This window comes from Semicossyphus pulcher, unplaced genomic scaffold (genome assembly GCF_022749685.1).
Source record: "Semicossyphus pulcher isolate SPU_LCO1_2020_fin unplaced genomic scaffold, fSemPul1.0.p SCAF_1, whole genome shotgun sequence".
Taxonomy (NCBI): domain Eukaryota; kingdom Metazoa; phylum Chordata; class Actinopteri; order Labriformes; family Labridae; genus Semicossyphus; species Semicossyphus pulcher.
The window spans coordinates 8,301,227-8,326,651 of record NW_027211603.1 but is presented as its reverse complement, the minus strand read 5'-3'; the positions used below and the strand labels follow the sequence as shown (position 1 = coordinate 8,326,651).

Below are 25,425 nucleotides of genomic sequence, written 5' to 3'. Positions count from 1 at the left end.
CTGCAAAGTGAGGAGCCTGTCTAATTGAGATTTCTGCTTGCCGAGCTGGCGCCAACATATTACATGCGATCACTTCTTATTAGACTTTTTATCAACTCTGCCTCTTCTTGTTTAAACACATAAATAAAACCAGCAGAAGCATTATGATACGTACTTTTTCAGATTCAGTACAAGGGTCTTGTTAAAAACAAGGGTGTCCAGCCATGGGCAGTGCCTGAGTGTAGTGTACCTGATGTCTGCTCTTGTTTGCTTGATTGATTGGGGTGTTGCATCACTTTTTGGCTACACTAGCTGAACCGTGATCAAAAAAGTTGTTTATTAACCTGAACGTTTCCTTTACTCCACAGTGAAACCTAAAAGAGACCTCAAGTCTTATTGTCCGTTATTGTAACTGACGGTGATTAATTTTTGTTTCTTTATAGTCAATGCTTTGCGAAGATAAACTTCGATCTTTGCTCCATGAAACTACTGCAGGCATGGCTGCAACTGTGACTAGACTTCCCTGCAGAAAGTTATACTGTAAATACCAGTAAAAAATATGTACAACTAAATAGTGCTGGGATATATTGCCTTTTATATGGATTAAGTAATGCTCAATAACAAAAATCCACTTACAGGGGGGTGTCTGGATTCTGATATCACTGTAGTAGGCCATAAGATTATGATTTTAGTACAATGATCTTTTTCTAAACCGAACTGCGTCCGTTTTGTTTCATTCTGTGAAACAGTCACAGTTTAGTTTGGTGTCCTATCATCCTATCCAATGACTAATAGTTCTGGTGCTCAGAGAAAAAGTCAGTTGCATGTTTTGTACCCTCCCCCCCAAAAAACATTTAAACATGCCAAAACTGTGACTAAAGTCTGGCTCTGCACATATTCATAATGACCTGTCAAAAGTCATAAGTATGAGGTGATCTGGGGTGCAGACAGAAAGATATTTTCTTCATTTCGTGCCCCAATCGTTGCTTAAAAAACCTCTAATCACATCCAACGTGATTCAGAGTGCAATTAATGAGCCCACTTTAAAACAAACCTTGGGGCCTGAGTTAGTCACCAATTCTACTCATACTCTCCCAAAGCACGGGGCCCATGCCAACCTCTCCCAACTCTCGAAACATTAGGGTAATTTTCACACTGGATTAAACGGACAAAGAGGGTTTCAGCGGGCCTGTATCACATGCTGGGGGGATGCGTTGTGGCTGTCACAAGTGTTCAGGAATATAGACAGTAAATTCTGATGTTATTTAGTAGTACTTTGCATATATTTAGAGGCTCTGTCGCTCCCTTTTTGTGCTTGTGAAAAAAAAAATGCGGGTCTATTGCAGCGAGACTGAGTGCAGCTGCTCACCCACTCTTTGCTCTCTTCTTTTCCCATGCAGAGACACGTTTCGATTTGTAAAGTCCCTGAAAACCCAAACATTTCCACACTTCGCCTGCAGGATCATAAGTAAGTTGCACTTAAAACAAACATCGACTCTAAGCAACTTTTGTATTCAGTCATTAGATCGTGGTAATATCCACATGAGAGTGTCGCAGTTGAAGGCTGAGGCAACAAGCTCAAACAGGCTCTGGGGAGGCGGGTGGAGTCAGCGTGCAAACAGAGTTCAAAACAGGGAAACTCAAAAACTGAAGTGTCTCGGAGAGCCACTCCTGCTTAGCACTCCAGCTCCAAACTGAAGAAACAGGATGAGAGGATAAGGCTCGGAGTGGGAGGCAGCAAAGACAAGCTTGCGAGAGGAAGCCAAGATGAAAGTAAATAAGAGTTTGGAAGTTTTTGGAAGCTGAGTAAATACCCTTGGTGCCTGACAGGACTCTGTGCTGCTCACAGCAGTGAACTCTCCTTTCATGCTTGTAGGCAAAAGCTGGCGATGGAAAGACTATACATCAGACTCCAGCGATAAGAAGCAGCAAATAAGTATACTCACACAACAACCTTTAGCAAGAGCAATAAACCGGTTAAAGCGCAGGAATTATTCATTACCTCATTAAGTATGCGAAAGCTGATATTTCAAACTTGCAGACACCAAAGTAGTGTTCGCTTGCCACAGATATTTTATTCTGCTGCAAGCCGAAGCTCATCCTGCTGTTCATTTAAACAGAGGAGGGCTGCAACCTACTATTGTTTTAATTACTGTTAATTTAATTACTATTTACAGTTATACAATACTTACAGTTAATTTAATTAATTACGGATTTATCTGTAAATTATTTTCTTGAGTTATTGATTTATTCTGCAAGTAGTGAAAACTGTCAATTTATTTTAACTAACAAGTGATTGTGATTACAGGCAGCCTGATATCAGCTGCCAATATGGGCCTGTCACAGATGTGCTGATTGCATACACGTTCAGATATAATAACTAATTCAACAGAACGTATACTATATGCAGAAAACAATGCTTAGTGTGATTAGGAAACTTAACAATACTCTCAGAACTGTCTGCAGCACACGTAGCAGAGCAGAGCAGCTGCACAGACCGCACTAGATTTGGTTGACAACAACGCACTGTATATTAATATTTAGTTATTGAGTTATTTGTTAAAAGAAGCAATCTGAGTACATTTGCATTGTCACAGAGGTTCAAAATCAGGCGACATCTCACATGTACAATGTCTATTATTATTGTTGCACAAAGACTCGCCCGACTTATATAAGATTTTTTTTTCCTCTTTGAAATCTGTATCCAGGTTTGAAATCCCAAATTGGTCAACTTTAACTGAGAAATACCTTTTATTGAAAAACAATATTAAACATTAATCAATTACCAAAAGACCTGCCAATTAACAAGAAACAAGAAGAAAAAATATTCCCTTTTAAACGCATCAAAACAAAAACAGTATTCCTTCCTGATCCTCTGAGCCCAAAGACTCATACCAGAGTGAAGGAGAACATATGATGTCTTTGAAAGGACAGAGGACAGGCACTCTCGCAGACAAAGTACATGCATACATCTGACACGAGAACATGTCCTACCCACCTCTGTGTATCTGACGAACAGCTTTGAACTTGTTAGCAGCACAGACATCTTGGTGTGAGCTCTGAAAAAGCAGAGGGCTGTGCCCCAGCTGCCTCTCACATGAAGACAAGACTTGCATCTTCAGAACCTTGTTAGTTCTCTGAAAAGGCCACCGACTAGTTTGGAATATTAAGCAGCTCATGCTGTCGGAAATCAAAAGGATTTTGGAGGAGAGTGGGAAGCTTCAAAAAGGCTTTGATGGTATATATCGCTCAATCTCCAGCAGATATGACGGAATGAAGAAGTAAAGACAGGGGAACAAAGAGCGTCAGAGAGAGGAATAGTGGGAGAGGTTATTCTTCTTCTCTCTGAATTCTGCATATGCATGTATCATTATTCATCAATCAGAGAGACCTGCTCTTAAAATGTCAAGACTCGGGCCTGAAAGAGACGGCTGGCACGAGAGAGACAGAAATAGAACAAGAAGACGAAAGTGGGACACTTTCAGGTCATTTTTCATATCAGGCACACTCAAGTAAGGCAAACTCAGTTGTCTCACTTCCAGTAATGTCCAAATGCAGACCACAGCATTAATAAGTAAGTTACATTATCACACTGCTACATTGCCTCGGCATACTGCCTTTTTCCTCTGTATGTTTCTGGTCTGTCCTCTGCTGTGAGGAGAACAGAAATGAGGGTGTGGTGATGGAGAGATACTGTTTCCTTATGAGGAATGAAGAGGGGATGGGGGCAGGAAGCAGGTAGAAGTCCCTGCTATGATTTCTGCGTGGGAGAGGAAGAGTTTATTCAATTCCCTCTGGAGGAATCTAAGGTCAGGTTCCCTAATGAAATGATGGGATCACCAGCGGTCTTTGCAGGAATAATTACAGAAGCAGAAAGCTCCCGCTGAATGACTTAAAGAAATGAAGGCACACTGTGTTTTTTCTCGGTGTGACTCCTCGACAAACACGTTGATTTAATAATGGCAGACCTGCTGCGGTGAGAAAATTAACCATCACTTTGCAAAGAGATTAGATTTCGCCTGATAGCATGTCTCCTGCAGTAAGTCGGACCTCCCTTCAGCGAGAAAGCAAATAGGCTGTTGACACTGAGAGAGGCTTTGATTCAGTCTTTGGTTAAAACATCTAAGCTCTCCGCATTCAACTTCACAAACACAAGTCAAGACCTTAAGAGTCACAGCAGAGATAATCAAGAGTTGTTGTGTTGCAAGATTGAATATGTAAAGCACCTTGGCTTTCGGGTGCTTAAGAATCTAGCTGAAATGTCAAGAGTCTGAGGGCCATCCAGCGACAAGGTTGAACATGCCTGTCAATGGGAAAGGTAAAAGCCTTCAGGTGAAGAGAGAAAAAAGAGCTCTTTCCAGCAGGTCTCCTCTTTGCTATATTCAGCAGGGTTAGCTATCAGTGGCCTTTCCAAGCAAATTATTACTCCAGTGTCCTGTCAATCTCCTGTTTTCTCTCTTCCCTGTAATTGCTCTCAGATAAATCCCTGCAATCTCTCTCTGCAGCTCTTAGGCCATTTCCTTCCCTTCAAGACTATCCTCGCACCATCTGTGTTTATATGGTCTCACAGGAACACGCTCAGGGCGTTAAGGCTATTATACTACTGTTAACTTGTAGTTTGGTGATTTAGGAATGTAATCGTGTAGTTTTACAGATTGTACAACAAGGCCATGCCAAATCTCTGACACTGCTCACGAGTCTGTGAGCTGGAAACTCAGTCTGTAACCCAGAGTGTCCATGTGGCTTGGCTGTAACACTCTCCAAAAAGAAAGTCCAAATGTCCACTGGAAGCGTTTCAGAAGAACAGTGTCTGAAGTCTCTTTCTCTCTACATGAAATTAAACACTATAATTAGTTATGATTAATCAAATCAAACACATGAACAGAAAGATAATGTTTTTGTGTTGTTGTGAATTATAGTGAGTCAAACTGGTAAAAATAGCCAAAACTCAGGTTCATAAACTAAATGCAGGTTCCTGTTTCATCACATATCAGTCATTGTGAAACTGTTCAGACATATATGAGCCAGATTGCCGAGACATTAATCACATGTCTGCACATCAATATGACTGTCTGCTCCGTCAATCTTTTAATAAATGACAATAACCACAGCGTAAGAGTGCAATTTCACCAGTTGTGTTGCACCAGCATGGTTCTATAATAAAGCCAGAGCAGCTGTCGGCACGAGCGAATGTGGCTTTCAATAGCACCTGTATTGTTGCACATTATGATTAAATTATCTTATGCACCTTTAAACCATCATGCACAGTGACATCTCTGCCAAACTTCAAAGGTGATCAATGATTTAGTTTCCTGTGCTCTTATCCCAACACACTTTAGACAGTGCTTCATAAATAAGGGAAACTGATTCCCACTACATCGTTTCACCTGCCTGTGGCCTGTTTCTTGTGGAGGGAAAAGGGGGTGTAAATGTTTTTTGTGCAAATGCATCATTTATACATCTAGCTCCAAGCGCGTGTCGCTTGTGGTTCAGGCGTAGCTCTTTTCTCCATCCTCTTGGCTGGTGGACGTTGACACATGGGGTAGGATTGTTTACAACTTAATTTCAGGTTTTGCCCTTAAGTGCAAGCCAAAAAAAAAAATCAGCAATGTTTGGGTTTGGTTCTTTTTTTATATTTCAGAAGATAGACCAAAGGTGAACTACAAATCCCAAGCTATGCCCAAAATTAGTTCTTAATAACTATGCACCCCCCCCCCCCCCCCGTGCAATCTCATGCAATCTAATTTTACTGTTCTGTCTTAAAAGTCTGCCATGTTCAGATTTTGTTGACACTACCAGAGTGATCTTATTCACAACATTTAATACTGAGATCATACTTAGTGTTTGTGTTGTGACAGACTGTATAAGGGGTGAAAAATAATCCATTTATTTATAATCCATTATCATTTGACACTGTACTTTATTGGCCTTATTAACAGCCCTAAAGTTTGCCATTTGGTTTATGCGTAATATAGTGCCATCAAAAATTCCTACAATGGAATAAACTAGAATGACTGCCTCGTGGTTGTATGCCTCCGCTAACCAGTCAAGTTGTGTGAAGCCTTTGAAGGAATTTAATAAAAAGGTATATTTCTTGGCAAAAAGTGGACGCGTCACACACATCTTCAACCCGGCAGCACAGAAGATCTATACAATCACCACAGTTTCAAGGTTGGCACCAAAGATTAGTGTCAGTAATTCAGTATGTGAGCAAATGTGACATATGGTCACAATCTCCCCTTCTGTTCCTGAGTTATGGCGTTGAATAATGGCCAGAAAAGTGTTTTTGCAGAACATTATGTTGTCATAGTGAAGTCGACCTTTGACCTTTTGGATATAAAATGTCATCACTTTAACATCTTATCCTATTTCATAATTTGTCATACAGTAATTAGCATATGAATTATTGAGTTATTGCCACAGTGACCTTGACCTTTGACCACCAAAATCTAATCAGTTCATCCTGAAAACATAATGCCTCCGGCCACGGCTCTCGCCGGCACAGAGGCATAAAAAATACTTTCCATAATATGTACACTACTCATCTACTATCAATGATGAAGTGCAATGTATTTTATAGATGCAAAATTTACTGTTATGCAATACTGAATATGCCAGTAACTATGCAAATTAAGTCCAAATGTCCAAATCTCAAAGTACTCCTCACTACTACTGACTGCATTATGCATGAAGTAGCTCGAGTCCTACAGGGATGTGTTAAATGTATATCTTTACAGCAAATGGAAACATTAATACGACCTCACTCCATGTCTGGAGACAGAAACCAGCCTCTCGAGCACAAAATGATGCTAAACCAAAAATAAAAAGTCCAAGGTCCATTTAACAAACAACAAAACACAGCATGAAATGTATTAACTGACAACTGCGCTTGATTACTTATTTATAGGCACCTATATCTGTGACAACCCAACCATGTGCATGTACAGTATCATTCCATTACATCCTCCCACAAAGACAAGGCTCTCCCCTTGGTTGCAGAGCTCATTACTATAGATGGATAAAGCTGGTTGGAGATATGACATTGAGGAAGCTACCGTCCATCAAATTCGTCATTGCTAACAGGGCTGCTGTCAGAGCTGAGCTGAATAGCAAATGTGCTACTCAGGCATGGGGAACCAGTATACAGTACAGTATGGAGAGGCAGAGGAGAAGAGACATGTCTTCACTTTGATGGTACAGCAAAGCCTATTTATTCAGCTGCACTTCCTCATATGTTGAGCTCTACAGAGACAGCAGCACATTCACTCCCTTTTCTGCAGTCAGCATTCCCAGGGCTTATAGACTTCAGCAGCATCCATAATGAGAGGCTGGATGTAAAAAGTAAAAAAGAATATGAAGGAAAAACAGGAATCATAAAACATAAAACAGTTAAGAGGGTCTCCACAAACAAAGGAAATCACTGGTATATGAGGGGATATAGAAGAACTACCTGTAATTATATAATAAAAAACATAATTACTTAACTTTACAAGCTAATGAAATTTGATTTTTATTATTCTTTAACAACTAGACCAAAGGAAAGTGGCCTGCTTTACTCCAAACAGATGAGGAATTCTAAAAATATCTCTGATGCAGCAGAAATTCAAAACCTTTCCTCATCTCTTTTGAAGTCGCTCTCTTTGTTGTTACCTGCTCAAAACTTTAAGAACAAAGGCATTTTTACATCTCAACCCTAACGCACAACTGGTCTGCACTGACGAACACTAGCCAGCAGAGATTTACAGCATTCATCTGGGACACTGCTGAGACTTACAAGGACAATAACACTTTAATAACTCATTTAATGTTTGGTTCTAGTAAAGGGAATCTATTGGCAATAAAGAGTTTGCAGTTCACTTAACCTGAATGTCCTCGGACTGTGGGAGGACACTGGCGCACTCAGAGGAGAGCCACGCATGGGGGAGAAGAGACGCAAAACTCCACACAGAAAGGCCAGCAGATTTGAGCTTTCATGCTGTGAGGCAACAGTGCGGCACATTAAGTTATTGTGCTTTCCTGCCGTGTTGTAAATGGCATTTTAATTCTGTGGTAATATTTGAACAGAGTTGTTAGCTCCAACTAAAATCCTCTCTGACCTGCCAGTTTGAGCCGAAGCGCAGTAGCAGAAAGGGTGTAGAAATGGCAAAATATGAGCTGCTCATTTGTTGGTGGGAAAAAGAGCAATGGAAAGTGAATTAACAAGAGTGCAGCTAACGCACTATTGCAGAGAAGTAAATAAGAACCCCCTGTTCCCTTTGGTGATGTAAAACAATATTAAAACCGCTAATTATCAATGTTAACTACATAATTCAGCCAGAACTGAAGAAGGTGGGGTTTTTTTCAACCCAGAATAAAACAGAAATCAAATACTTTGAGAATTTTTTGAAAAATACTCACTCAGGCATCTCTTTGATTTTAGCTCAACAGCATAATTAACCAGACATGATGCAGATGGTAAGAGGCCACACAGCTCCTCTATTTTTCATGCACACCCATCTATCTTCTTATGAGCGGTGCTTTCTCATGCATATAAAAAAAGTTCACATTAGTCTAGTGCCTTGTCCTTTTGATGACACAACAACCATGTGAAATATTCAAAAATTAAAATCATGTAAAGCAGCTGCTTTAGTTCCAGAGCCCTGGTACGGTACATGCTGGTTCACCGTCATGCAGTTAATGCTCACTGAAACACTTGAGTTTAACAGTCATAATTAGTGTTATTAGTAACACCTCTGCTTTTCCGGCTAATGTCTGCAGTGAAAATAGACCCATTAGAGCTAAATTCTTGATCATATTTAAAACACTCCAAACTTTAGCATATGATGCAATTAGACACCCACTTATTTTTACCTCATCAAAAAGTTAGTCCAAATAATAATGTACAATGTCCACTTAATAATGGAAAGAGAAGAACCAATATCAGTTTTTGTTATTGGTGGCATGTAGGGCCTCGTGTTGTCATACTATATGAAACATGGGTGTGAATAATGACTGTAATGATGGCTCTGTATGAATTAGGCTTTGCTTAGGCTATAGGCAATTAGTAGGGATGCACGATATTGGATTTTTTGCCGATATTCGATATGCCGATATTTTACAACTCCTTTAGCCGATTACCGATACTGATATTTTTTTCCCGCACACCTAATTGCAGTGATCATCAACTCTCTTCTGTATTGGAATTAGCGTACAGTATGATGGTGATACTCTTATCACATTTGTTACAACGGTCGGGGCGACGGGTCTTGAGATGGTTAATCAAGTTTGTAGTGTTGAAAGACTTTGCCTTGGCTCCTCCTCGCATCACCGAAGCTGAGCAGTCATTGCAAATAGCAGTTTTGAATCTATTTCGGACACTTTGAAAAACTTCCACACCACGGACATTTTGGCTTCTAACTCTCTCATGCTGCAGGTAGACACACGTGACGTCATCACGCTGCACCGCGCAGGTCTTCTTCGCGCCAGGGACATTGCGCCGCGGTCGGGCATTTAATAAAGTATGCAGCAGCCCATTATTTTATCGGTTAATTATATCGGCGGATATTGGCGCGTTGGCCGATATCCGATAGTTCATTTTTAAGCCAATAATATCGTGCATCCCTAGCAATTAGATTTGTTTCTTAAATCACAACCTTTCAGACTGGTGATGCTTACACGCAGAAGCATGAGCTAAGTGGACTACGACATTACCAGGCCGCGTTGCAGAACTCCGGAGTAGACGAAACTGGTATTCACATCACTTAGGCTAATTGGTTACAACACAGATTTTGCTTTAGCCAGTCTGAAGCACTTCTGTAAATCTGGATTTGATGATGCACTTCTGTAGTAATCTGACTGAAATCCAATTTCAGACCCCCTCCAAATGTGACTAAAAATCACAATTTGTGCATTTTTTGGGCTGTCCAGACTTTCTAAATACGGATACAATATGGATCTGAATACAAAAACGGATATTTGATAGTAGTATTTTAGTAAGACATATGAATTGAAGAGGATAAAAGATTGGGTAGCTTTACCGAAAATAATCGTACAAATGAAGGCTCCTTTTACCCCATATACTTTGTTACAATCTCAAATATTGGATGCAACCAAGACAAAAGGTGACTGGAGAGCCACAAAGAAAAGAAACAAGTGCTGATAAAGCAGGTGCATGGTCTGCAGCAACACTACTCGGGCATCCTCCTTGCTTAATATGTCCAGCCAATCTTGTAAAGACTTTACAGGTCTCTGGGGCCAAGGTCGCGCCTCCCAACTCACAAGAAGGAAAACTTCATTTGCAAGCCTAATCAAGTGTGAATGTCACAGAGGCTCAGCAAAGGAGGGTCGTGGAAGACTAATTTGAGAGAGCTTCACAGTCTCCCACTTTTGCCATATTAAAGGGTGTTGAGTTGTAAAGATGGCTATTACAATTAACTAAGACCTGCTTTATCCACACTGGGTCGTAAGAGTGGATGGCTCTTATAAGAGATGTAAAATGGCAGCCCGGAGACATTTCGCTTCATGAACTGAGCCCTTCAATAAGCCAACTGGATGGAACATAACTCCTTCATAAGTACAAGATCATTTAGAGGCTTAAAATATTCGTCTGGTAACTACCTTCCTGCTCTGACAGAGAATTACAGAATCATAGTTAGGTGCAGCACACACTTTAAAGGTCCTGCTCCAGAGTTTGCACCAAAGCATGACTGTGACTGACCTTTAGCTTTACTGACATCACGGTCAAATGCCCAAAGTGTTTAGAGTCTTTAACACCCTATGGAGACAGCAACAGTGATGCAGGTCTAATCTGAATAGACGGTCTACTTGAAAGGCTCAATGTGAGTCTTTAGATAGCATTTTAAAATATTATTTACTCAAATATAGTGCCAATATACTTATATGTGTCACTGACATATGTGTGACAGTTTCCTTATGGCTTTAAAGTAATATTTTAATGTTGTGACCACTTTAAGTATGGGTCATTCACGGCTGCACCAGGTGACTGGAAAGTTTCCCATGAAATAGATCCACATGGATTCAACTAAATTAGCTTATTCAGGGGGATACTTTGTGTTTACATCCAGTTGGAGCAAGAGAACGGGTGTTTGAGGTAAAGTATATATAAACCTGAAGTGCTTCCTGCTCGGATACATGTTGTCCAAAGCTCTATAGCAGCAGAGGCGTTGAGTTCACAGTTAGCATGACCCAAACCCACAATGGCTGCAGTTTTGGGAACAAAAATAATATGGAATTTTACTTTTAATGCATAATGAATACAAAGCAGTTCGAAACAAACAATAAAAAGTCAATGTACACACTCCACTGGCACAGACCCCAACAACCAAGGACGTCGAGGCAAATATGCTGTTTGTTTAGCCTGTGCCAAGTTTTTTTTTAAACCTCAATTCGAACTGTTTGAACAAGTGAGTGACAGGGGAAGTCTGTAGTGAGTAAAAATGAAGTGAGAAGCTTTCAGCCTGTCAGCATAACACAAGGGGCGTTATTAACTTTGGTTGCACGGAAAACAAGCTGAGAGACAACACAGACGCATCTCTATTTACTGACATTGAAAAGACACTTGGAAGTCTGACTGTCGCAAGAGACAATGGCGGCTGAGAACAAAAGATCTGCACTACTGGCCTAAATGAGTGGTTAACCCGTGTGTATAATGGGGCAGGGGGGAGGTTTAATTTTGGGTACTGAAGCTGTGACAGATAGGACAGAAGGCAAAGGCACCAGCACTCCTCACATGATCATGAGCCAGCCAACCAGAGCCTCTCGCTCCCCGTAGAGTGTTACAACTCCTTGGAAAGCCTTAATCCTGACTACATCCAAAATAAAATAAATAATATTCTTCTGAAGACTTATTCAGTGAAAGCCAAAAAGCTTGCTGAATAATGAGACGGGAGCATAGGTCCGTATCTGCTGTCTGCGTGCCTGAGGGCAGCTGGGGCCACTCTCTTTTGTTGTACTGGGCTGGTTGGTAGTTTGCATAGAGGAGGGGTACAGAGGAAGGTGCCTGGGGTGGGGTTATGGCTCCAAAGTATGCAGACACAAGCTGTCTGCGTGTTGCCTTTGAAGCAGGCTATGGTTGGCTGTACTGCGAGGGTCACAGGGCAAGGCTTTAGAACAGCCGAGTCCCACAGAGAGCCTTGACTCATCCCACCCCCTCTCAACCCACTGCCAAACATTAACACAGAATGAAGGCTATGAAGACTAGAGTAAGCATTAACAAAAGCAGCCATTATGATGTGCTTGTTGGGTTGTATGCTTCAGATGCAACTTAAAAAATTTAAGTTTACTGATTTGATTACTTTAAAATTATTATAGCATCTTAATACCCATCTATCTAAAGTTATCTAGCAGACAAGCAAAGCAAGTCATGCCGGACGTCCGTGTAATATGTTGAACTAATAGCCATATGAATTGTATGTTGGAACTAGCTACTTGGCGTAGCAGCCAATCACTGTGTCACACGTTTCGTTGCTCACATTGGTTGTAGCTTGAGAAAGGATCTAAAGTAATTTGTATTTTCAATAGGTCTAGGTTGGATGTCTAATGTAAGAAAAATAAGACTATTAAATCATGTAAAGGCAGGATTGTTTTCAAGTTAATATGCAATGGGGAAACACAAAGCTTCTATCCAAGCATTTTAAAGCAAATTATGTAAGTAAACTTTACAAAATGTCCAAAACACAACAAAATGGTTTTACAGTCATTTCCATTTGTGTGATAAAAGTTTATATGACAAAAAGGTGATGGAAACATGTTTATTAAGTAAATCTAAAATTATGTAGTTTGCAGCTTGGTCACATTACATTGCACAACAACTCAAAACGTGGCTTAACCAAGCTGAAAAGAGGCAGCAAAAGACCGTCTGTCTGAAATAAAATCATCTTTAGCATAACTTTTCAGAGAGCTGTCAAACACACCAGTAAGCCCATAGGGAGTTTATCTCTGCTTTAAATAAAGAGACCCGTCATTGTCACTCCTCTGTCATCGTTTTGCTTTAGAAAGCAAAAAATGTCGTCTCATATGAATTGAAACAAAAATCCTGCCCAATAGCAATAAGATCCAGACAACCGAGCTTGATATTCCCATATTATATTCCTGACATCAGGCCCCTGTGCTCCATTTGTTTGTCTTAACCAAGCTGATGGAAATGAGCCTCATTCACATTCAATTTGTTGCTACATTTCTTACTTGAATGTGCCTTAATTGTGAAAAAAAAAACAGGTGATAATTGTGAACAAATACTTCCTTTGTTTATAATGTTGAATTCAAGCGAGATCGACCATGACCTTCATAGAAAAAGCAAACAATCCTCCATCTGCCTGCTCATTAACACTGATATTAGATATGAAGTTATCAGAGGAAATAACAATTCCAGTGACCTGTAATTTTTTTGCTTCAGACTTTAAGGAAAACAGAGCAGCCCTTTGTTAGTTAGACTTTTATCAAGCACAGTGACAAACTGGCTTTGAACACCATTAAAGACAAAAATCTCAGCATGAGATCCTGGCATGTTGCAGGAGAGAATCAATGACATTAAAGCAAGCTGAAGGAAGAGGGTGTAACAGCTTGAGCTCAGCAACTTCCACAACAGCTCTTAACTGTTCCCTGAAACAGGTACTATATTCTGATGGAAAGCCATTTAACAGCATCCCTTTCTTTTTCACTTCAGTTGCCTTTGTGCTCACAACATCAGTTCCTAAACACATTTAAAGATTGCTTTGTAGGACTGCTGTGGCTATCTGTGCTGAATTACGTTTAATATGTAGCACTTTACTTTCAATGGAAGGACTACTGTCAAGATAAAGAGGGAGTTGGGAGTGGATAAGTACCCAGTGGAGAGAAAACACCAGGCATTCCTTATTATAGGGAGTGGATGATGCAGACAATGACAGTGTCGACCCTTAAAAACACCAGAGCAACTTGCATTTGACTTATTTTCTATCCTTACATTGGAATTTAAGTGATAAATAATTCACTAATAATTTGACCCCTATATCAATGCAAATTTTAAACAATTACATTTTTTGCTGAAATTAAAACACTTGATTTGACAACTGCCATAATTTCACAAATTTCTTTTTAATAATTAAGCAGCAAGAATCTTAAAAAAAGAGACTATTTTTCCACAAGTGACTAAATGTGGGGATGTCCCTGCACTTCCTCCCTCTCCCACGGGGATAAAGAGTCTGAGAGGGGTCAGCTCCCTGCTGGGAAAAAGAAAACATCTAAACACAGGTCTTTTGTGTAAAGTGGATATAAAACTGGCCTGTTTTATGATATCCAACATCCACTCAGCAGGCTGTTCAAGAGCACAAGTGAATCATGGCAATAAAGGGTCTCAGGGGACCAACATACACAAGACAGCAGCTTTGAAGGCGGCAGGATGTGAGGAGCAGGAATAAACGGCTAATTTGAAGAAGGATTTTCTGGTCAACTTCTGCAAGAAAAGGAGCACCGACAGTAGAAGTGCCATCTGCCAGCTTAGTCACAAACAACCCACATCTGATAAGCTCTCTTCTGCCACTAGGTGCGGGCAATATGTCAATAAGTCCTATTGGTATGTGTGATTGATAACACAATGAGAACATACTGTATGTGAGGAGTTTATAGCACATATTCTGGATAGGTCTAGATTGAATTAAATAAGCCATAAAATAACCAGTCTATTTTTCTAATACTGTAAATCAAGAACATGAAAAACTACACTGAAGTTAAAAAAATCTACACCCAATATTTCAATAAAGAGGCTTGCTGATTAACATTGCCAGCAATGGCCTCATAAAAACATATTAAAGGGATAACTACTTTGCAGAATCACGATTAAATCTGTGCAAGTGGAAAAATCTCCATTGTCTCTTGGCCAGTGGAATATATATTTATTCCCAATTTATTCCTGCCGTCTCAACATTTCTTAACCTCTTCCGACACATCATTACGAAACCAAAAAAATAAAGAAAAGCAAACGAGCTTTAGTTACCATCAATATGTCAGTGTGTGGCATGCAGAGCTCAACAACGATCTTAACATTGAATGCTCAGGACAGCACAAAATAACTGAATATTAAGAATAATATTTAAATCTGCTAATCATTAGTCAGCATTATCTTTTTTGGGCTGCTGGTGGAAAACAGATGGGAAAGCCTCTAGAGTGTGAGAAAAGACTCAGCCTCACGCAGACCTTTCCTTTAAAGCTTAATTAAGATGATGAACACACTCCAAAAAGAGGTCTCGTAAACACAGATGAAACGAATGTTACATTAGCCTTCTATGTTCAATGTGTTTCATCATCCAAAGTTTAGAATAAGCTGATCATAATAGATGTAAAATGGTATGTTTTCGAAGGCCTATAGTGCAATTTGCATATACAGAATCTTACATAATAAAGAGGATAAAGTAAGACCCTCCATCTGTTGGCGTCTTTTCACAAAGGAAGTTCGAGCCAAGCACAAAATATGATGAAAATCTCCACAAGCAGAAGATGGAAAGACACCCTGAAATCAAGTGTTGATCAGCACACACAGGTTTTAACACTAAGTACCACACAGTGACCAACCATTAAGGAATTAAAGCTTGAGGCAGACGACTGCCTGCATAAAAATGCGCAATTAGGCTGAGAGGGACACATTTAGGACCTGGCATTACAGTGTAATAACAGGGAATTATATTCTTTTACAGGCAACTGGATCATTCAGAGTGCAGGTGGACCAAAGACAGGTCTCGGACTTAAGGCTAGCCATTACTGCAGCAAAGGACCGGACATGCTACAAGTGGCATGTCTTATTTCCTAACACTCTGCAGTACAAGACACACACAAAAGGGTAAAATAAAAAGAGTTAAATATAATACACTTTTACCAGCTTTTTGTCCTTTGCTCCTTAATGTTTTGAAAGGGCCACACATTAGAGAGAAGAAGAGAGAACTTGAGCCACAAGGACACTCGACTGTTTTGTGCAGAGTGGTGAAATGTGCTGATTAAGGGCACTCATCAGAGAACAGACTGAAATGGCTTTGGAAGGACATACATCAACAATAAATCAAAGCTGAGCGACATAAAACTGCACTCTGCCAAATTCAGCAGATAGCGCTAGATAACATCCTGTGATTAATATTTACTGGAGATGACAAACTGAATGGGAGAATAGGTCTAAAACTAAGAATTGTTTAATACCGCACAAAACTACAACATGCTGAGAGGTCAGAGCTGCATCTATTGGACTGTAACGCTATGGGCACGTCTAATGTGAAAGAAAGTCAATTTAAAAAGGTGTTTTAAATGGGCGTTTATCAACACTTAACGTATGAGACCGTATGAAAAGTGGAAGTACTGCAAGCTTCAGCACAGAAACAGTGATGTGGATCAGAACTGTGGCATGAAAGTGGATAACAACGTCTTCCTGCATGGTGTGGTCTGCAGGGGGAGTCACTTCTGGAAAGGTACATTTTGCACCACAGCAGGAAATGGCCTTAATACATCTAAGAGGGGCGGATAGAACTGTTGATCAATACCAGTGAGTGAAGGATTACTTTGCCAGGTGCTGAGATTTATGGATTTCACTGCTCTTTGTTAAGGTCTAAATTGGTTGTTGGCGAGTTTCATTCAGAATCTCCTTAAATGGAGCATCAGTGCTCCTTATAAATAGAATATTTTACAGAGCCATATACTGCATGTCTCTGGGCATTTCTGTACATTCTCAGTTCTGATTAGCCGATTGCCTAATTAGCAAGCTGCCAACTTCCGCCAGTATTATTGCAATCTGCCACCACTCAAAAATAGTACAGACTCTGTGGAACGTTTTATTTCTAAGTCTCTGACAGCACATGTTCACTGGCTGTGAACCCACACACCATAACATAAAACATACACAAACTTTATTCTTATGTCCATTAATTGTCTCTGATCTGCTTTCTGCATTATATATACACATGTATTTTTTCACTAGTTATCACCAGCCAGCTGGTACAAACCAGGGGATGAGCTAGTTTTAAGCAGCTTAAGTCGGTAAGTAGTTTAAAGCAGTAATTCTCAAAAACTGAGGTTTAAAACACGCAAACCAGGAAACAAGCAACAGTGTGAGTCAATAGGTAAATACATTCAAGCATTAAATCTGAAGATTTAGTGTTAAAAAGAAACAAAGAAAACCCTAGAAAATGACACACAGGTGTTTTAATAGCAAAAGAAGGTACCATGTGAGCACACACTGAAAATGTGTCTTTATCATAAAACATATTTATCCACATGAATAAACACAGAAACAGAATAATGTGAATATTTTACAGAACCGAGCAAGTGTTTGATTTATGAGTGTGAATATCAGCAGAATGTGTGTACGGATGTGCTTTGTATTCGCGTAGCTCCAAGTGTGAAGATCAAATAAGTGTGAAGATTGTGTGTGTGTGTAGGAGACAAAGAGAGCGAGATAGAGGCATACCTATATAGGTAAGCTTATTTATGGAAAACACTCATTATAATACACACGCGCAGTAACCTAACTTCATCCCAAAAGAAGCTGCTCATTTACATTGTTTACATGCTCAACAGGGACATATCAATTAGCTAGTCGACACGCATAAGTGGCAGCTAGCAGGTAAACAAATAAAAAGCACCACAAAGAGCATTATTAAACAATAATACATGGAAATACATTTCTTGTTTTTCCGAAGTAAACGACTGCTCTTCCTTTCCTGCTGTAAAATGTGGGCGAAGATGTCTCCCATCTAACTTTCCACTCTTTCTGGTTCATGTGTAAATTCCGTACACCAAATGAAACCAGACAACACCCAACGGCAACTAAACTGTAGCCAGGCTGGCTGCCAGTGATCAATGCTGGTTGCCAAAGTCTACGGATTGGCTGCCACGATGTCATGGATTACTACTGGAGGAATAAAGTTTCTGGATACCAGTTTTACAGCCCACACTTTAGTTTAACTTGTGACTAATTTTTTTTTTTTACACAGCATCTCTCAGTCTTGCTCAATATTTTAAAGGTTAAAGGTCAAGTATTGTACTCAAATTAGTATCTTAAATGTAACTTGTAAATTTCAGCTGATTTTCTCCTGCAAAATCTTTTTATTTTTTAATGTGAAGTCTTCATAATGACAAGTACGGTGTCCACGAGAGTCCACTATTGTAAAGATATCTGCTTTTGGTTGTAATCTCTGTTTTAAAAGCTCTGCCTCGTTCCTCAAGTTCCTGTTTCTCTTTCATGTTGGTGGTGCTGCCTCAGCATTGTTGATACTACACTGATTACTGCTGACCCCAACCTACTTTGTGATTCACTATATTTGGCGACCGTCAATAGAGAATGAGGACGTTTATTTGTCTGGATAAAAGATTCCACACCCACATTGAGAGCTTTAAAAGGTTTTGACACACACAAAGTGGTTTTCAACGGCATCAACAAGGCTAAACAAAATTGCTGATGTGGTCCAATTTTGGCAGAGTTTTAGTATTGACCCTGCCAGACACGTAATGCAGAAATAAACTGTGACGGAGTGACAATCCAAGTGGGTTAGTTGTAAGGGAAGAAGTAGCATTGATAAGTGAGGTGGAATTCAGGAATCATTTGAACATGTTTCAGCTGGCTCTTTAGCAAAATGAGAAGCATTTAAGGTATTTGACAGTCAGTCATTGGAATAAAAAACGGCTTGCCTGTGGTGTACTTTGACATATGAAATCCAACTTAGTTTGCAGAAATGTACAAGATGAATGTTCAGCAACCTAAACCATAAAAATAAAGCTGTTTTAGTCACTCCTTTCATTTAACTATTTTTTGGCAGAGGCATCACACGCAAGGACACTCCTGAATATGGTGGCTTGTGAGGAATTCAGATTCAGAGAAAATATACTTAGCAATGGTTAGGGTTAGACCAGAAGAGACAAAGGCACAGGGACAGGTTGATTTTACAAGAGTAAAATGTAATGCAATCCCAAAATAACAATATCTATTTCAGTGTTTAAATACACCCCTCCTCTTGTATCCATCTAGAAAATGTCTAGCATTGTTCAAATAATTCCCTCTCACCCTCTTCATGCCGTAATGAAAGAACACAGGAGCAGCTTCAGCAAACGCTTTGACGCAGCCATGGCTCACCGCTCAACACCGAACAGATCTGTCACACTTTTAGTATGTACAATGCCTCTCTCTCCTTTCACACCGTTTTCACACTGTTTTTCCATTTTCCATTGATACCATACAATATAACACAACTCTGAACAGTTTTTTTTTCAGTGCTTTGAACCACACCTTAATTAGAGCATTTCCCTCCATACATTTTTTCAATCTTTTATATTTTTTTTAAGGTTATACATACATGTTATTTAACTATGTATGTATGTGTAGTTGAAATAAAAAATATGCTTATTTAAATATGTATATCAACTGTCATTTGCACAATAAACTCCTATCAGCATGAATAGCATCGTCTTTGGTGGACATTTCGGAGCAGACAAGCACATAACTGAATGTCAGTATCCTGAAATAGCCTTAACAATGCATACTGTTAACAGCTGTGTAGGGATACAACTTTAAAGGGGACATATTTTAGCTATGCAATCAATTTCCTATTATTCTAATGTGTTTTTGAATCACATTGGTAAAGTTTGTTTCGTTTTAAAAATGTTTATACATATTTTAATTGAATTATTTTTCAGAGCCTCTTCTTCCTCCTGAAACAAACAAGCCATTTTGCCATTCTTAGGTTAGACCTTAGCCACGATTGGCTGACAGTATTTGGAATGACCGTGTTGTAGTGGCCGCACTGTCACTCCAAAGTTGTAGAAAACATGGCTGCTCTAGGATCGGTTATTCGGCCCCATTTATACGAGCCACAATCGCCAGGAGGAATCGGAATGGCAATTGGAAATCTTGACAACGACTTGACTACAAGCTAGTGCAAGAAGGCAGCCTGAGGTGAATGACAGTGAATGACGCGTAGAAACCTGCAGCTTTTGTTAACTGCCCATTTCAGAGGCTAAATTCTTTAAAATGTAATTCTGGAAAAACACAGAAGTAGGCAGTTTTCACTTTTTCACTGTGAACAATAAACACCCAAAAATATGAAACCCATGCAAAATATGAGAATATCCATTCAAAAGATATGGCCCCTTTAAAGGACTGGGATGGATAGACAGTTGAAGATAAGTGCACATAAATGGTTGTACCTCCAGTCTATAACAACCTGACATCTGCAGAAATGCGTGGCACTGGTGGGTGGAAGTTTAGCGAATGGTGGGATATATCTTTGAGCATGGGAAAGACACTGGACTGTAACAGAGTCACTGTCTATTAAGTACCCACCAAGGAGGACCACAATAAAATAGCAATAAAAAGTAGCTGATGTTTTGCAACTGTTTTTGCTGGAAACCAACTGAAACCAAATATGACTGACTGGACGTTGGCTAACCGGTGGCAGAAGTTAAGTTTGTCAGTTTCTTGTCCATTCACAAAAAACCTCCAGACATGGCTCCCTCGTGTAGCCACCTCATTACAACCTCTCCTACAGGACAATGATGTAAATCGCTTATATTTGTGTGTTGAGCTGGCAGGCGATCTAGCCAGCTAAGCTAGTGAGCCAGCCAACAGCTACTTTATACTAAGCAGATGTATCGTTAGCATACAAGCTAACGGGGGTTTACATTCCACAGACAGAGTCAACAGTGAGCTTTGAAGTTCCCACATTCCGCCTCTGGTTCCGTTAACACCAGCCGACAAGCTGAAGGTTGTGTTACAGACTTAACGTTTAAGTATTGTGAGTTTAATACGTAATAGAAGATGAAACGAAGCCAGGTGGGATTTAAATGTTGCTTTGCTGATGTGAAACTGAACTGTGAAAATATCAGCTAGCTCTGCATATGAGTGTCTGGACAGAGGGAGCCAACAAGACTTAACGTTAGCAACCTTACCTGCGGGATTAAAGATGTCGTGTAGAGCCGGAGTTTGTTCAAGGACACCCGTAGTAGTTGTTTTCGGTCGGTCGGTTAGTTTAAAGAGTCCTGTTTTACCTCAGGCTGATAGCGTTTTCACCTAAGAGACTGGCTGACTGTGCTGCCTCCCAGCCACAACAGCAACTGAATACAGTCCAGGGTCTGCTTCTCACTGGGAAGGATTTTTATTATCGCGAGATAGGACGAGAACTTGGAGATATCTACGAACCAATCAAATTGGCCGACTGGAGCTAGAGTATTTGTTTTGTTAGTGCTTAGTGGTAAGGGCTGAGGAGAGAATCTATGGATTATAATACACTTTTCATGTTACAAGAACATCATAAATAAATAAGAAAAACACTAGTACAAAGAAAAAACATACATATAAAATTCGAAACATTTTTTTTAAATTTCCAATTAATTTTATATTACAAGTAGGTTTTGCTAAAATATACATCATAATGAAAAAAAAAACTTGAAAAGGACATCAAGCAGAAAACCACCCCAACTTAAACATGAACATTTTTAAAGACCATTAAGCCATTATTATTATTCAGTTAAGACTAAGCAGTATATCTGAAATGTTGGAACCTGTAGCTAATACCAGTCTTCAGAGTTCAGAGTGTGTTTGAAAAATTGCAGATCTTCAGGTTGGAAATTAGGATTTAATGAAACTATATTATAATTTATCAGTTGAATTGCATGAAAATGTCCCTTTACTTTTATTTTGTTTGGAATAACACAACATGGCAGATGCAAAAAAATCTGCAGGTGTTTTTGTGGGTTTGTTCTTTGTGCAATGATGGATCTTAATGAAAGCAGTTGCATAGAAAAGACCATGTGGTTGTACGAACATACCATGTGAGCAAACAATATGCCAATATTTTGATAGACTCCTCTCATCCCATCCTGATCCATTCAACAGATTATAAGTATAATTTAGGGATGAGTTTCTGTGACGAGTTTCCATGTCCACGTGTTTGTTTTATTTTTCACAAGGTTTTTGTACCTGTCCACAAATCATTTGCCTTCTTGTCTTTGCTAAGCTTTGTTATCCATGTATTAGCTGTATGTCTATGTGTACTGGATTTTGCATTTATCCATAGCACTGTATGAAGAAAATTGAGAGCCAATGGAGAACCTGCGACAGAACAGTGAGCAGCCTAGGGTCTTCTTTTCTTTCCATTCCATGTATCCCATGCCTCCCTGCAACCCTGAAAAATAATACAAGAAATAAATGCACCTGTCCATGTTATTGTGAATGATGAAGGCAGAATGTCCTGCGGTATTTTTGAAATGTTCAAATGTGTTACATAAAGTGCAATTTCAAGCCTCTCTCCGAGTGCTGATGTCTTTTGCACGAGGGTATTTCAGCAGAGACTTAAATAAATGAGACATTCCCCTCTCTTCAGCACATCCTGATGCCAAGTCTCATGAAATAAACCATGAGAAAGAATAAAGGAAGATGATATCATCACAGGCAGGGAGACCTTAGGGCACAGCACGTGTATGATGTAAGACGCTAACATCTCGCTTTTTGAAACAAAACTGTGGAAGTGATTTCACAGTTTCATCATGAGCGTCTTATATCCCCACATAAGACAGTTAAACTGTCATGGAAGCTATAGAGGAACTTCTAAAGGACGCTCATTAAAAACAATGAGTAGAGATTCACCACAGTCTACTGGTGTCCTTTAGGGAATAGTTGAAAGTCAAAGTTTCAGGAGGGCTTTGAGAGAATTCAAGCTTCTCTTGTAATTGTGTTTTACACGTGCTGCAAAAGAAATGATTGACATCCCAATCACTCATAATACATAAGGCTAGAGCAAGGCTCATTAACTAATGTCACATTAAGGTGTGATTGAGACTCTTAGTTATATATTGTTGATCAGTCTCAAGTCTCCTGAAATAACACATAAAGGTCCCTCATTAATTAATCTGAGTAATTTATGTGATCACCTGATTTTTCCTCTTCCACCAGCCGGTCAGATCTTTCAATTATTCAGTCACTGGATCGACACTAACTTTTGTATTGACATTCATGGTCACTGGACTAATGTCTCTCTCCATTATCTCCTGGACTCTTCATCAACTGCGATCAATATTGTTGTCTGGAATTGCTTGATAACTATTGAATGGCCATGACAATTGGTACAGCAGGGTTTATCTTGTGTCCCCATAAACTGAAATCAGTTTGGAGATCCCTTAAAAACTCCCTCCAGTGAAAATCAAGTGTTTAACCTTGTAAACATCTCCATGTGGTGTTCTTCATGTGCTACAAGACATATCAGGGACAACATCAGCAGTCGTCTCCACGGCTGGGCCTGTCTGCTTTTAAACTGCAGTGTACCAAGGACAGGCTGAACAACACGTTGTCAGATTGGCAGGTTTGAGACGTTACAAACCTAAGGAGCCAATCCCGTTAATGGACGGGGCGACGCTATGCATATCATTATGTGCAACCTATGGCAACCACTTCGACGATGCGCAAGCGGGCTGCAACCGTCATCGTAATTTTTGCTACTAACGTTAACATTACTACTACTAATTACTACATTTCAAGCTAGCTAAGTTTCAACAAGTTGCTACTAAACAATGGCAGAGACGTGTTTTGTTTTCGGCTGTCATTTTATGAAAGGAGAACCGTAGCACATAGTGGGTCGGGGCTATGCAGATTCAGGAATTTTTAATGAGTGAGAAGGAGGAGATGCCTCGGGAGGATTTTTACAAGGTAATTAAACGTATTTTGCAGAAAATACATATCAGACACAATTAATTATTTCAAGCAGACATTTCATATGTCCTAAAACATACTTTGTTTAGTGATCAAATACCCTCAAAACAAAAGACCTGGGGCGCTGGTGTAGGTCAGTTGGTAGAGCATGCGCCCCATGTAGAGTCCTTGTGCACTGGCCCGGTTTCAACTCCAACTCTGTCTCCTGAACAAATGTCCCGTCTATCTGCAATGTCTTATCAAATAAAAGGCAAAGGCCCAAGAGAAAATCTTTTTAAAGAGACCATCCCATTAGCCTCAGCAGTCCTTTTTGTTTAGGGCTAATCGGCAAGGTTAGTATGATAGCATGCTAAACCAAGATGGTGAGCATCACATGTATTATGCCTGCAAAACATCAAAATAAATCAGGGTCACTGAGGTGCATTTGGTCCGACACATTTTGAAGGCCAGATTTCCATTATTTTAATTTCTTAATCTAACCCTCTCTCTTGTGTCAGCCTTCTAATATGACTCTATACGAACAAGGACGGCCCAGGTTCATCATCTGAACCTACCTGTGAAAGGACGATCTTATGTGATGCTTTCTTTTCTGTTTGCACTGAAGATCTGTACAGCTTGCCTTCAAACATTATAAGTTATTAGAGCTTTTTCTACCTGTTTTAATAGTGTAATAAACATAGTATTATAAGATGTTGTAAAATAGATGATTTAATATGAGGTGATGACAGGTGTGAGGGTAATTGGCCTGGTAACAGATTAAAATGTGAAGGGAATGCAGCTTCACAGCCCGTTTCTTTACTCAATGTGCACAGAGCTTGCAAATTAAGACACTCCCTTTGTGCAGAGTGATATTCTGCACCTTCACTGAAAGGAAGATCCACTGCGAGGTAAAGTACAAACCCGGGAATTTAAATTTGGTATCAAATGGAGGCAATTCGAAGCAGATAATTTTCCCTTTTCCTTTCCTCTGCAGCAGAAAGCACGCAGAATGGGTTCTCCAATCCACAGAGAATATTTCAGACCTTAATCACATTTCTGGTTGACATGCAGTAGCACTCATCTCCATCAAACCCTTCTCTCTGAGGAGTAACTGAGGAATTTAATGGAAATTAACATCCTCTTTTTGAAAATTTCCATTCACAGGCTGATTAAACACACGCAGCCGAAGAGATTTGTGGCTGTTTTTTTGTGGCTCAAACTCTCAAAGTCTCTACTTACCTCCGAGTTCACTGAAGCTATTTAAAAAGAACTTCAAACACCAGAACTACTTTTAATACCTGTCAGAAATCATTCCAGAGCGACGGCAGCAGAAAATAGGGATTAGGGGGTTTAATGCTCTGTCTTAAAAATCAAATTCCCTCCTTAAAGATGCTGCAGAGTCAGATTAACTTTTCCCAGAAATGTCTAATAGCAGAGGATTGGAAAATAGAGCGTTAAAGGAAAACTCTTTAAAAATATAGTAACATATTGAATATAATTTGTATGTGCAGATGTACCCGTTTCCCCTGCAGCCAGAGGGATAGCTGGGAGGATCTCTGAGGCCGCTGTCGTCTCTTTGGGTCTTTGTAGCGAGCGCCAACTCCAACCTGACTGACTGAGTGAGATAAGGCGTTCAAAATCCCCACCACTCATTTAATCTGAGGCTATTGGGATTCTCAGGCCGTTTCTCATTTAAACTTTGGGAAAAGGAGAGCAGGTGTGCCACTTTTAATGTGCTGCTCTCCGTATCTGACATCAACCTCAGGCACAAGAAAGAGAAATGAAGTGACTGACAGCGAGTGTGGACGGAGATAGAG

At 39.8% G+C, this 25,425-nt stretch overlaps 1 protein-coding gene across 1 annotated transcript in view; it reads right to left on the bottom strand.

The window, feature by feature from the left end:
- Nucleotides 1-20,989, bottom strand: part of glceb (glucuronic acid epimerase b) — a 58,516-nt gene extending 37,527 nt beyond the window's left edge. Inside the window, exon 1 of the mRNA XM_069659485.1 lies at nucleotides 20,875-20,989. The gene's annotated coding sequence lies outside the window, so the exon portion shown is untranslated. The remainder of the gene's footprint in view (nucleotides 1-20,874) is intronic.
- Between the last annotated feature and the right edge of the window lie 4,436 nt (nucleotides 20,990-25,425).